Below are 12,953 nucleotides of genomic sequence, written 5' to 3' on the forward strand. Positions count from 1 at the left end.
TCTTAGCTAGTAAGATATAGTACCAAGATTTGAAACGAAGAATGTCTACTCCCAAGTACATGCTTTAAACACTATATCATGTAGTCTTGGTATATCCAGATTTTTTAAATTTGTTTTAGTACTATTACATGCTGGACTTTTAGCCTATTTTTACTGTTGTATTTCAGGTACTTCTCGGAAAAGTCACTTATATTTGTAATTTACAAGTGCCTACTGACTCACTCTTTATGATATGACATCCATCCATATCAATCTATTGAAATAGTCTCAACAAAGTTCACACATAGTTCTTTTTTTGTATTGTGTTTGTTATATATTTTTTAAATTTTAATTGAAATATAATGCACTAAAGTGTGAAAAACAAATATAAACATTCAATTCAATAAATTGTTACAAATTAAGCATCCCTGTGAATAACACTGCATTCAAGAATAGAAGATTTTTATCTATTAAGCCTCCCCTCACGTACCTTCTCAATCTCTACCTCTTCTTTCCATCTCATTATTTATCACCGTTGTAACTCTTAGTGCTATAGATTAGTTTTGTCTGCTCTTAACTTCATATTAAATGGAATCAAACTCTATGTGTTTTTTATTATCTAGCCTCTTTTGCTTAAAACTTTAAGAATCATCTATGTTGCAACGTAGAGCTGCAGTTTGTTTATTTTTACTTCTGTTTAATGTTTTATTACATGAATGTACACAATTTATTTATTTTAACAGTTTATTAGAGCATAATTGGCATACTATAAACTGTGCATGTTTTAAGTATATAATTTGATAAGTTTTAACATATTAATACATTAATAAAATGGTCACCACAATCAAGATACTGAAGATATTCAATACCCCCCCCAAAATTTCCTAGTGTGCCTTTAAAATCCTTTTCTTCCATCCTGGCTGCTCCACCCCCAAACAACTTTCTGTTACTATCATTTTTATTAAAACTTTCATTAATATAAATGAAATCATGCAGCAAGTATACTTTTTATATCTGGCTTATGTCACAACATATTTATTTTAAGATTCACTTATCAAAAATTTTTATTTTTATTTTTGAATAATATTCCATTTTACAGATATACCAAATTTATCTATTTATCTGTATCTAGATCTTAGTCACCTTACCTACAATCTGGAGATTATAAGAATGCCTTCTTTCCTAGATTTTATATACAGAATTCATGTAGAGTGTCCAGTTCAGTGGTTTTCATGTAAAATATACTCAAAAAATTTTGTCTCCTTTTTCTCTTTCCAACTCTTCCTCACTGTTCTTCTGCTCTAACTTTTCATCATTCTCCTTCATAATCTTTTACTTAACCTCCTCTTTTTTCTTCCCATCTCCTTTTTCCTATTCCTATTTTTATCCTTCCTCTTTTACTCCTTCATGTCCTCTTCGAATTAGACTATACAAATAAGTATATATTTCCTTTTTTTTATAATGAAGTCCCACCTCATAATACTTATCCAAATCTTAATCATTCAATCTCAACTAAATTCTGCCACCTCTATGAGTATAGTTCAGTGTGATTATCTCTCATTTCTAAAATTACTTCATGTCTTGTTTGTAGCTTATCCTATACCATTCAGTAGTATTGTACGTTTATTATACAGCTCTCATTTTTAAATGTTAGCCATCTGAGATCTAGGTCATATCTTATTAACACTTAGCATAATCTTTGATCCTGTAATTCCTTATAGTAAATATAATTAAATGAGTTAATAATGTATTTGTATATACAACAATTATTGTCATAGAAAATGTCAGCCTATTACTTTGTTCGCTCTCTCAATGAGATTAAATTTTTTTCAAGGAAACAATATTTCTAATAATTATTTTTCCTTCTTCAAACTTTGGACCAGTTCTGGGCATAAAAAGATCAAGCTCCACAAAGCCATAGATCTTTGCCTGGTTTGTTCACTAATGTATTTCAAGAATTTTTCAGTAAATATTTGTTGCCTGAATAAATAATTTAGGAATTTGCTCCTATGTTTATATCTACATTTTTGTATAAGAACTGTCCCTATTATTTAAGAATTAGGAGGTATTTTATATAAGAAATAAAATAGAAAAATGAAAATTTTTTTGCAAGTGTACACTACTGATATCTGTGAAGAATGTCATTGACATGGTCGTATATCCTAGAATTCACCAGAAATGTCCTAAAAAAAAAAATTTGTTGCTCTTACTAGCAATGAATGATTAGAAAATGAAATTAAGAGACTAATTCTATTCACAATAACAACAGAATAATTCAGCATTTAGAAATAAATTTAACAAATAGCTGCAAGATCTTTACACTGAAAAATATAAGACATCATAAAAAGAAGACCTAATGAATGGAAAGAATTCTCAAGTTCATGGAATGGAAATCTATTTTGTTAAGATGGCAATACTCCCTAAATTGTATTTCAGAGTTAATGCAACCCCATCTAAATCTGAACTACAGATTTTGCAAAAATTGACAAGTTGATACTAAAATTCATATGAAAATCCAAAGGACCCAGAATAGCCAAAACAATCTTGAAAAAGAACAAACTTGGAGGAGTCACATTTTTCTATTCAAAACTTACTACAAAGCTAACATAATCAAGATAGTGTGGTACTGACATAAGGGCATACATATTCATCAATGGAATAGAATTGAGAGTACAGAAATAAACCCATACATTTATGCTCAATTGTTTTTGTTAAGAGTGCCAAGACAATTCAGTGGGGGGGGGGGGGAGGGATATAGTGTTTTCAACAAGTGAATATTCTCATGCAAAAGACTGAAACTGAACTCCTACTTCATATCATATACAAAGATTAACTAAAAATAGACCGTAGTCCTAAATATTAAAACTAAAGCTATGAAATCATTAGAAAAAAACATGGGCAGAAATCTTCATGACTTTGGATTAATCATTTATTTCTTACATGTGACAACAAAAGCATGAACAACAAAAGAAAAAATATATAAATTGGATGCCATCAAAATTAAAAATTCTTGTGCATCCAGAAATTAAAAAGACAGCTCACAGAATTGGAGAAAATAGTAGTAAATCACATGTATCTAATACAGGACTTATATTCAGGATATGTAAAAACTTGAACAGCTCAACAATAAAAAGACAAATAATCTAATTTAAAAATGGGAAAAGGATTGGGATAGACATTTATTCAAAAAATATACATGCAGCAAATAAGCACATGAAAAGATGCTCAACATTATTAGTCATTTGGGAAATATAAATTAAAACCATAATTAGTTAATACTTAATACCCTACAGGATGTCTGGAAAGAAGACAGAAAATAACAAGTGTTAGTGAGTGTATGGAGAAATTAGAAACCTTACATATCATTAGTCAGATTTTAAAATGGCACAACTATTTTGAGAAACAGTTTTGTAGTTCCTCAAAATGTTAAACATAGAATTACCATATGATCTGATCATTCTACTACTAAGAGAATGAACACATAGATCTACACAACAACTTATACATGAATGTTTCTAGCAACATCATTCATCATAGCCAAAAAATAGTTACTCCCCAAATTGTCATCAACTGATGAACGAATAAACAAAAGATGGTATATCCATATAATGGGATATTATTTTATCTTAAGATTGAATGAGTCTACGGCCATGCCACTCTGAACAAGCCCCATCCCATCTGATCTCAGAAGCTAAGCAGAGTTGGGCCTGTTAGTACTTAGATGGGAGACCGTCTAGGAAGACCAGGTGCTATAGGCATAAAAAGTAAAACACAAGGAGTTGTAAGCTGACAAAGTTCTTGCAATCTGTGAGGTCAACCAAGGATAAAAGATCGACTGAAGTACTGATTTATGCTATGGCATAGATAAACTGTGAAAATATTATATTAGAAGTCATACATAAAAAGACATATTTCATTTATATGAATTGTCCAGAATCCATACAAACAGAAAGTAGAAGTTGCCAGGGGCTGGGCAGAGGAGGACATGGGAAGTCACTGCTGATGAGTACAAGGTTTCCACTCGAGGTGATAAAAATGTTCTAAATGATACAGTGGTAATGACTGCACATCTCTGTGATTATGTTGAACACTGCTGAATTTTATACTTCAAAAGAATGAATTTTATGATATTTTAGCTGTATCTCAATAGAGGTGTAATTTAAAAGCCAGTGCTTATAAAACAAACAAACAAAAAAAACCAAACACATTATTTATGAAGGAATCGGTTATTTAGCCCGAAAATAACCAAAAAACAGAGACCACAGCGACAAGGTCCCACCCATTGCTTCCCAATTCTTCAGTGATTATGATCTGGGCTGAATATACATACTTAGGTGACAGCTTCACATTCAGTAATATGGCTAACCTTTAAGACAATTTAATTGTGCTTGTAAGTGACAGTCTACTTATAGTTTTAGCTTCACAGGATTGCTGTAATGTCTATCTGCTGTAACACTCATTAAATAAAAACATAGTGTTGTGTGCCTTTGCTTATTTGCCAATATGAGGCTTTCACGTGGAGTCTCTGCATGGGAGTCTGGTAGGGATATCCCTTTTAACAAGTGGGCATCAACTGTGTGAGTTGAAACCTTATCCTTTCTGTGAGTTTCAAAAAAGTATAATGTGGGCTGATACAAAACTGCATTTTTCTGTTCTTCCCTTTGACTATGTGTTATACCATCTCAGAGAGTACAATCATTTATAACCTCAGTCTAGTAGATGCTTCTAGTGAAACAAAATCCTAGCAATGGGCTTCATATTATGTTTATCCAGAGTTTTCTAAATGAGAAACTTTGAGTGGAAACAGGCTCCTTTGATACTTTGAGTGGAAACAGGCTCCTTTCATGGAAGAACTTAGATTGACAGAGCATATGGGTACTCTTCGGAAAAGTCTGGTTCTATTATAAAAATCTTTCTTTGTCACATAGTCTTTAAATACAAAGTATGTCCAGTTATACTGAATCTTGTATATAAAGCTTCATCAGGGAAAAACTAATATGGTGACAAAATCTCAACAGTGTATCTCCAAAACGTCTGAGATGAAAAGTATAAGAGTGAAAAAAAATCTTAGAGATTCAAGGTGCATATGCTTTCTTTCCAATTGTTTTATTTTTCTATTGTTGCATAACAAATTGCTACAAACATAACGACTTAAAACAATAGCAATTTGTTATCTCATATTTTTTATAAGTCAAATATCTGGCATGGTATCACTGGATTCTTTGCTCAAGGTCTCACCAGGCTAAAATTAAGGGGTCAGTCAGGTCAGCAGTTTTCATCTGGGCTTAGAGTCTTCTTCAAGCATATTAGTTATCAGCAAAATTTATTTCCTTGTGGTTATAAGACTTAGGTACCCATTTTTCTTCTAGCTGTTGACTGGGGACCACTCTCAGCTGCTAAAGACTATCTGCAGTTCATCCCATGTAACCCCCATACACAGTAATTCCCAAGGATGTTAGCTTTCTTCTAGGACAGTGGGAGCACATCTCTCTGACTTCCTTTTCTATGATCAGCTGGAGAAGAATCTTTTATTTTTTTAATGGGCCCATTTGATTGGCTCAGGCCCACCTGCATAATCTTATTTCAACATAACCAATTATGGGGTAAAATCCATCATACTCACAGTCCAAGCGATTATATAGGGCATATCTACCAGGGAGGCTGAGAATCTTACAAGCCATTTCAGAATTCTGCCTGCCAAGCCATGCTTCTCATTTTGAAGAAATCAGACTTCTTAATATTTAACAGCAAACAAAGGCTTTGAGGTGATACTTAACTGAGGATCTGTGTTTTGTGCATATTAAAATTTCAAGGTTGGGGCCAGGAATGGGAGGGTTAGGTGAAAGGTGAGAAAGACACAGCCCTGCTTTAATCATATGTAATTGTAGGTTTAATTCTGTCTACATCTGCCTTAAGGAATCTGAATCCATGTCATTTATGGAATAAAGAAGCTCAGAGGCACTTGATTATCTTGCCTTTAAAAAGATACATATATCTTTATGACTGGCAGTTGTTGAATCAGATTACCAGGAATTTAGGTAACTTCATCATTGAATAAAGTTTTATTTGCTTTCCTCATTTTGAACAATCTTTAAAAGTATGTGCTAATAGAAAGATTGGACACTGATGTTGAATTCAATTTCCATTCTCCAAAAATAATGTATTAGCTATGGATTATGGAATCTACACATAAATATAAATACTGAGTATATGAGAGGATAAAGACAATTTTCCCCTGAGGTATCTTTTTGTCAATCAAAGAGGTAGCTGGTATATTTTGAGACTTTAGTGAGTTCAGATGATCTCTGTGACTTTTTACTTTCACAATTAGAATTTAAACTCAGAACAACTAGGAAGTTGAGGCATTTTCCTGCTAGATATAAAGGAGAGGTGAGTTAAATGTTGTGTAGAAAAGGGAAAGCATTGAGAAAAGTAACAAGAATAGGGTGTCTTCCCAGGAGAATTTTAAAGCTGTTTCTAGAAAAATAACAAATGTGAAAATAAATTATACTAATCTATCCATTAATTCCTCAAATCCTAAACCCATTAAAATATGCCTCAAAGAAAGCTTTGGATGCCCTGTTCTGCCCAATTAATTTTGAAGTATTGGAAATCAATTAGCTACAATAAACAGACCCGTTCTCATTATTTTAAGAAGCTTGCAATTAGCAACATGGATAGATGATTGTACACAGGACTTTAAGTATAAAGACGTAATGGCACTGATGAAGAATACTGGGTACCCCTTCTTTCTAAAACTAAATCTCTTGGTACTATCAGGACCAACTTCTGATAGTGAATTCAAACTTTTACCAAGTGGTCTTCTTTTTATAGAACTGATTTAAATATTGAAACGCTGGATTTTTCCTTCACAGTATGTGCAACAGAAACTGAAATTCTTCCGTGAACGTACACATAACATGGTACCAGTTTTTGTTTGCTCTGCTTTCAGCCTGCAAGCAACATAAAATGAAATGTGTTTAATCCTTTTCTCATTTCTTTTGGCCAGCAAAGCACTTGGCTTGCCAAGGTTCCCCCTCCTAACCATAGCCAAAAAGAACTCATTGTTCCTAACTCATTAAATGCAGTAGATTGGCTTGATAGAATATGTTTGCTTGCCCTCTTATCTGGTGTGCTATTTTGCATCTGCAGTTTCCAAGGTATTCATTTGCTCACTAGAAAAAAAATGATGAGGAAAAAAGCTTCATCTGCATATTTCCTATGTTAGTACATTGATTCATTATGTCATTTCTAAAAGAGGGACAATATTATGACTCATGAGCATGTAGGAAAAAAATGAAACATTTATTTCTTTGTTAGTTCAATAAGTGTACATTTGTTAGTGACATGAACTAATTGCATAGTTACCATAAAATAACATGTTTTATTTTTCTGTAATAATGTAGTAACTACATAGTAACTTCTTAGGAAACAATGGTAATTATACGGTAACGTGATAATAGTGTTGTTTTATTTTTTTCCCAACAACTATGCAATTAACTGTACATAAAGTACAAAATACACCATTTCTGAACTAATCTGTGCACTTGCCTAAATAAAGGGTTCTTCCTTGGTTTTCTTGCCCCTAACTGCCTCTCACTATATCAATCCCTCTTGCTATTCAAAAGTTTAAACCTAAATCCTTTTCATAATCTCTCATCTTCAAATCCAACAAGCTATTCATCCGTCAGCGTTCTATCATGAAGTATAGAACTGAAGCATAAAACTGTTATGTTAAGTGACCCAGAAGTGACTTCCAATGGCAAATAGAGCAAAGCCAGAAAGGATATCTTCAGCAGACTAGCTCCAGACAAACTGTGAAGATACAAACCCTCCCGGCAGGATCAACCCTGAGCTAAGCTAAGTCTGAAAGAAGGGCATACATTTAACTTCCAGGGTGAAGAGATGTAGAAAGCATTGGCTGCACTTCCTCTGCTGAGTGATCCAAGAAACACACATGCACAGCCTTGGGGAGAAGGAGAAGAAAGAACACCTCCTGTCTCAGCAGGCAGAGGGGAGTTGCAGTCCTCTTGAGAAATAGCTTCTCTATAAAAAAAGGAATACATCAAAATGGAATTGCCCTAAACAGTGTTGAAAGAGAGAGAGTGAGGTAGCCTCTTATGGGAACAAAGATTCACGTAGTAAAAGAGACTTAGATACATGGCTAAGAAATCAGGACAGGAATAAAGCACAGTTTGATTCTGAGCCAACAGAGGCTAAAATCCCAAGCACTCGACTGCAAGTGGGGGTTGAAACCACACAGTCATTGGACAAAAAGAGGTAGAGGTGCTGCTTGGTGGACAGGGCCTGGGTTCAGTGCATACCTACCCCTACTCTGCCCACATTGGGGGAGTAAGCTTGGTGCTAGGAGAAAAGGTGAGGAAGTCCTGCTTTCTGCTTCTGGAGTGAAGTTGCTGAAGTTGGGCCTGGAGAGAAAAAGGGACTTTGAGGTTGAGCCCCTCAGCACCTCCCATACTGTGGGTGGCTCCTATGTACCTACAGGAGTCCTGCTGGGTCTCGCCTGAACACTCCATTGCAGTGGGCTCTGTGCTGGCTCTGCCTGGGATGTGCTCTGAGACCCTAAGCCCACAGACTGCAGATTGCCCTGGCATCAAGCATCTCAACCATGAAATGAGCCTAAAGATGCTATTTAAAAAAAAAAAAAAAAAGGAAGAAAGAGACACAGGGGGATACAGACCCAGAGGCAGCAAAAATGATAAGAAAATGAAAAGCACAGAGGGATATATAGTAAATGACCAAGAGAGATGGAGAGAAGGAGGCATAAAGAGAGTCACAGAAAATAAGATAAGGTAATAGAGAGACAGACAGAAAGAGAGAGAGAAAGGGAGTGAGAAGCAGAAGAAATGATAACGAGAGACAAACAGAGACAGAGAAAGAGACCCAAAGATGGAAAGAGAGTCAGAGGGAGGGAGGGAGGAAGAGGGGAATATATGTGTGTGTGTGTGTGTGTGTGTGTGTGTGTGTGTGTGTGTGTGTGTGTGTGGAGAGAGAGAGAGAGAGAGAGAGAGAAGAAGAAGAAGAAGAAGAAGAAGAGAAGAAGAAGAAGAAGAAGAAGAAGAAGAAGAGAAGAGAAGAGAGAGGAGAGAGGAGAGGAGAGAGGAGAGGAGAGAGGAGAGAGGAGAGAGGAGAGAGGAGAGAGGAGAGAAGAGAGAATTTAATGTATGTATGCGTAAGACCCTTCTGATTTTTGGTCAGCCTGTTCTAACCATTTTTGGAGTTGTATGAGGGCCAGAGGCAATGCTTCTGTTCATTATAAAATTGCATTGCATTTTCAACTTCTGGTTTGGTACCAAGAAATGAATCATACAGCCTTGGAGGAGTACTGTCATTTTTCTCTGTGGTCTAATTTAAATTCTCTATCAAATACCATTGCAACAGTGACTTTTAACATTTTGCATGATTTATGCTGTTAATGAGCAAAGAACTGGAGCAGGTTGGGGTATTCTCTATAAAGGGAAGGAGTAAAATAAAATCCTGCACACAAGCCTTGTAGAAAGAACTATTCCAATTCTGATGGGTCTCATCCAAACTGATCATTTTAAGCACTTGCCCCTACTTATTAAAAATGAAATGATATTTTTCACTGACTGGAATACATAGATAAAATTCCTGTTCACAGAAGAGAGCTAATTGAATGGAGGAAGAAATACCCCAGAGGTAGAAGAAAGCCACAATGTCATCTGATTGATTTCAAGCACGCTAAAGAAAGACAGGAAAGACACAAAAAGTTTCTAATAGCTAGGTTCATTGAAGCCAAGTGCATTGGAATTTGATGACCTAGAGGTCTAAATTATAGACTGCAAGTTCTGAATTTTCTGAAATGTTTCTTGGATTGTTTGAAAAAGATATTGCTGTGCATTGAAGGAATACTTTGCACTGGATTAAGAAAGGCATTGAGAACCCACATCCCTCAAATTTACCATGTGTTCCTGTGTTAAGATGTTTTGATCTGAGTTATGTTACTCATGACCCTAGATTTCTGTTCGCCATTCATTCCACTTTTCTCTTTGGATATGTGGATCTCTATTGCAAGCTTATTTTCAACATGAAAATGTTAATAACATAAAATTAACAGGTGATTCAAGGAGAATTTGAAAGAGAATGAGGAAGTGGTTCAATACCATCCACCCAACCAATATGAACTGTTCTGTCCACTCCCTACTCCTTACTCCATCTGGAATGTGCTGTGCTAGTCACTGTGTAGGGAGTATGAATGGGCATGTCACAGTGTACTCACAGTGTTTCACTATGAGTTGGAGCTTTATTAGTGTTAAGGGCTGTGACTCTAAAATTCTTATGTTGAAGCCCTAACTCCCAGTACCTAAGAAAATGACTATACTTTGAGAAAGGTCTTTAAAGAGGTAATTAAAGTAAAATAAGGTCATAAGATGGGTCCAATTCGATATGACTGGTATCCTTATAAGAAGAAATTAGGACATAGACATGTACCAGGTGAAAGCATAGGGAGAAGACATTTACAAGCCAGGGAGAATGGTCTCAGAAGACACTAACCCTGCCGACACCTTGATCTAGCCTCTATAACTGTGAGAAAGTACATTTCTGTTGTAGAAACCATCCAGTTTCTGGTACTTTGTTATGGCAGCCCTAACAAACGAGCATAATCAGTTGTCATCATCTGTGCCAAGAATCATTTTCAGAGTACAGATATACCTTAACTAATGAAAGCTATACTTTATCAATGATGAAGTCTTTAGTATGATATTTGAGTATAAATTATATTAACCAATCATCTTAAAAGTGATATTTAGAACAATGATTATCTCTAAGAATATACTTGGACATCTTCTAAATGGCCTCAAGTCTTCCTCACTGGCACCAACTCATCCCGAAGGTGAGACGCCCTTCTTTCTAGTCCATGCTTGCTACTCGGGGAAATATCTGAAGGCCCATGCACCTTCTCTCAGCAATGATGTCCTCTCTTGCTATTCTATCCACTTGATTCCTATAGGGACAGAGAGGCTACTGTTCCTCCCTCTCCTTCTCTACTCCTGTCTTCTGATAACATTACTTCCTTTGTGACTTTCTTTCACAGAAGCTATGTATTCTCTCTTGCCTTAGGTGTTAATGTTGTTGGCTCTCTACTTGGACTGTTGCACTTGCCTTTCAGAGTTTCTTTTGAAGTTTAAATGGGTTCTATTCAACACATTACCAGTCCAGGAGGAGATGAAAAGCTTTTAATACCTGACTTACATTCCAGCACCAGCTACTTATCTCATCAAGGTCTGGTACTTGGAAAAGCACTGACCTACCTACTCCTCTGTTTTCCTCCTTTATTCCATACATTTGCCTGACTTGTGGAGCACCAACAATCTGATTCCTTTTGTTTTGCTTTTTCTCTCCCTGTTCCTAAAAGACGATGTTTTCTTGGTTTCTTCATTTAACAGTGTAAGCATCTCCTCTACTCCCTTGAATCATTTTCCAACTTAGAGTTATATTATTACACATATCGATGGCTGCCCACAAGACACTCTTTGATCATCCCATAATTGAGACTAAAAGAAATGTCACATTGAGCCTTTTGCCAAATGTAGCTCTTATCTGCTCTTAAAAACATGTAGTAGAGGACCAAATTCCTTTCCCCCACAATAATTTGATGTCATGTTTTACTACCTTGCCTGAACTTGTTCGCTGCTTTCACTAAAACAGTAAGTATATTGTACTATGCTATAATATGCCTTTTCACGTTTTAATTTGTTAAAAAAAAAAAAACGGAAAAATGTTTAGGTAATAGTATCTCCAGAGGGAAAGTGTCTCCAACAGAGTTCTTTCTGTTTTATTCTGAATCCTTGTTATGGAATTCTTTCTAGAATTCCATGTCCAACATGCATGCATGGGTTAGGAAGCTGTATTAATGACTTAGAATGCAGGTATTTGAGAAGGAGCATCCTTGGGTTTACTCCCTACCCAAACCTACTTCTACAGTTGAGTGGCTACTTGTTTCTCCCTGGAAATGTCCTTTTCAGAAAAACATTCTGTAAAAGCTCTCTTCTCTCTTCTCCATCCCCCTAGCCATAACACATAGTACAGTGAGGGCAGAATGTCCGGATTCCCTGGGCTTTTTCTTTCCTACCTCACCTTCTTTCCTGTATTTTTTTGCATATCCTTTTGTTTTGTTTCAGTTCCTCAGATTTGTCCTGATGCTCCTCCTTCTGTTATTCTTGCAGGTTTCAACTGTCTCTAAATTCTCCGTAATGTACCACTACTCAACGACATTTACTCCAATGCTTTTCTGTTTTTTCACACTGGCTCCTATAATATTTTCTATACTTATCATTTTCTTCTGTTTAAATTTTTGATTTTATACTAAATTGCTACTAAGGTTAGATCACTATGTTTCCACGCAGACCATTATGCCCTGTTTGCTAGGAAGAAGTATTTTCAAAGTTTACATTTATCCTTAAAAATAATATGGATACTGTACAAAAAATATAGGTTTAAGACACCAGGGCTCAGCCTCTCCTTGGGTCTGTCCTTTCTATTGCATTTGGCCATAGGTAATCACAAAGTCTTCCAATAAACGCAACTGGCTGATAGGTGGAGATTTGTAGTAGGTACTTGTGGCAGTGCGTAGGATGGGATTCAGGCAATAAATGTTATAACTTACTTCTCAGCCTGAAATAACCTGACTGCTTTATGTTATGTCAATTTCCTATTGCTTATTCTATTCTAATTAATGTTAATAATACACTGATGTTGTTAAGCAGAGGTTCTTACCCTGGAGTTGAGGGGAGTAGAGCACACCAGCTCAGAACCTGTGCTTTAAAGTCAATCCGAATTGCATTCTAAATCTTGCTTTACTACTCATGAGCCATGTGGACAAGTGCAAGTATTCAGCCTCTCTGGGCTTTTGCTTCTCATTATATCAAACGGGGATAATAACATCTACTTTCAGAGTTCTAAGGATCTAAACTATACAAATAAATTTAATTTTC

At 35.6% G+C, this 12,953-nt stretch overlaps 1 pseudogene; it reads left to right on the forward strand.

Moving 5' to 3' along the window:
* Nucleotides 1–3,619: 3,619 nt before the first annotated feature.
* Nucleotides 3,620–3,737, forward strand: LOC118601467 (annotated as a pseudogene).
* Nucleotides 3,738–12,953: the final 9,216 nt, after the last annotated feature.

The sequence above is a fragment of the Rousettus aegyptiacus genome, unplaced genomic scaffold (assembly GCF_014176215.1).
Source record: "Rousettus aegyptiacus isolate mRouAeg1 unplaced genomic scaffold, mRouAeg1.p scaffold_m13_p_3, whole genome shotgun sequence".
Classification (NCBI taxonomy): domain Eukaryota; kingdom Metazoa; phylum Chordata; class Mammalia; order Chiroptera; family Pteropodidae; genus Rousettus; species Rousettus aegyptiacus.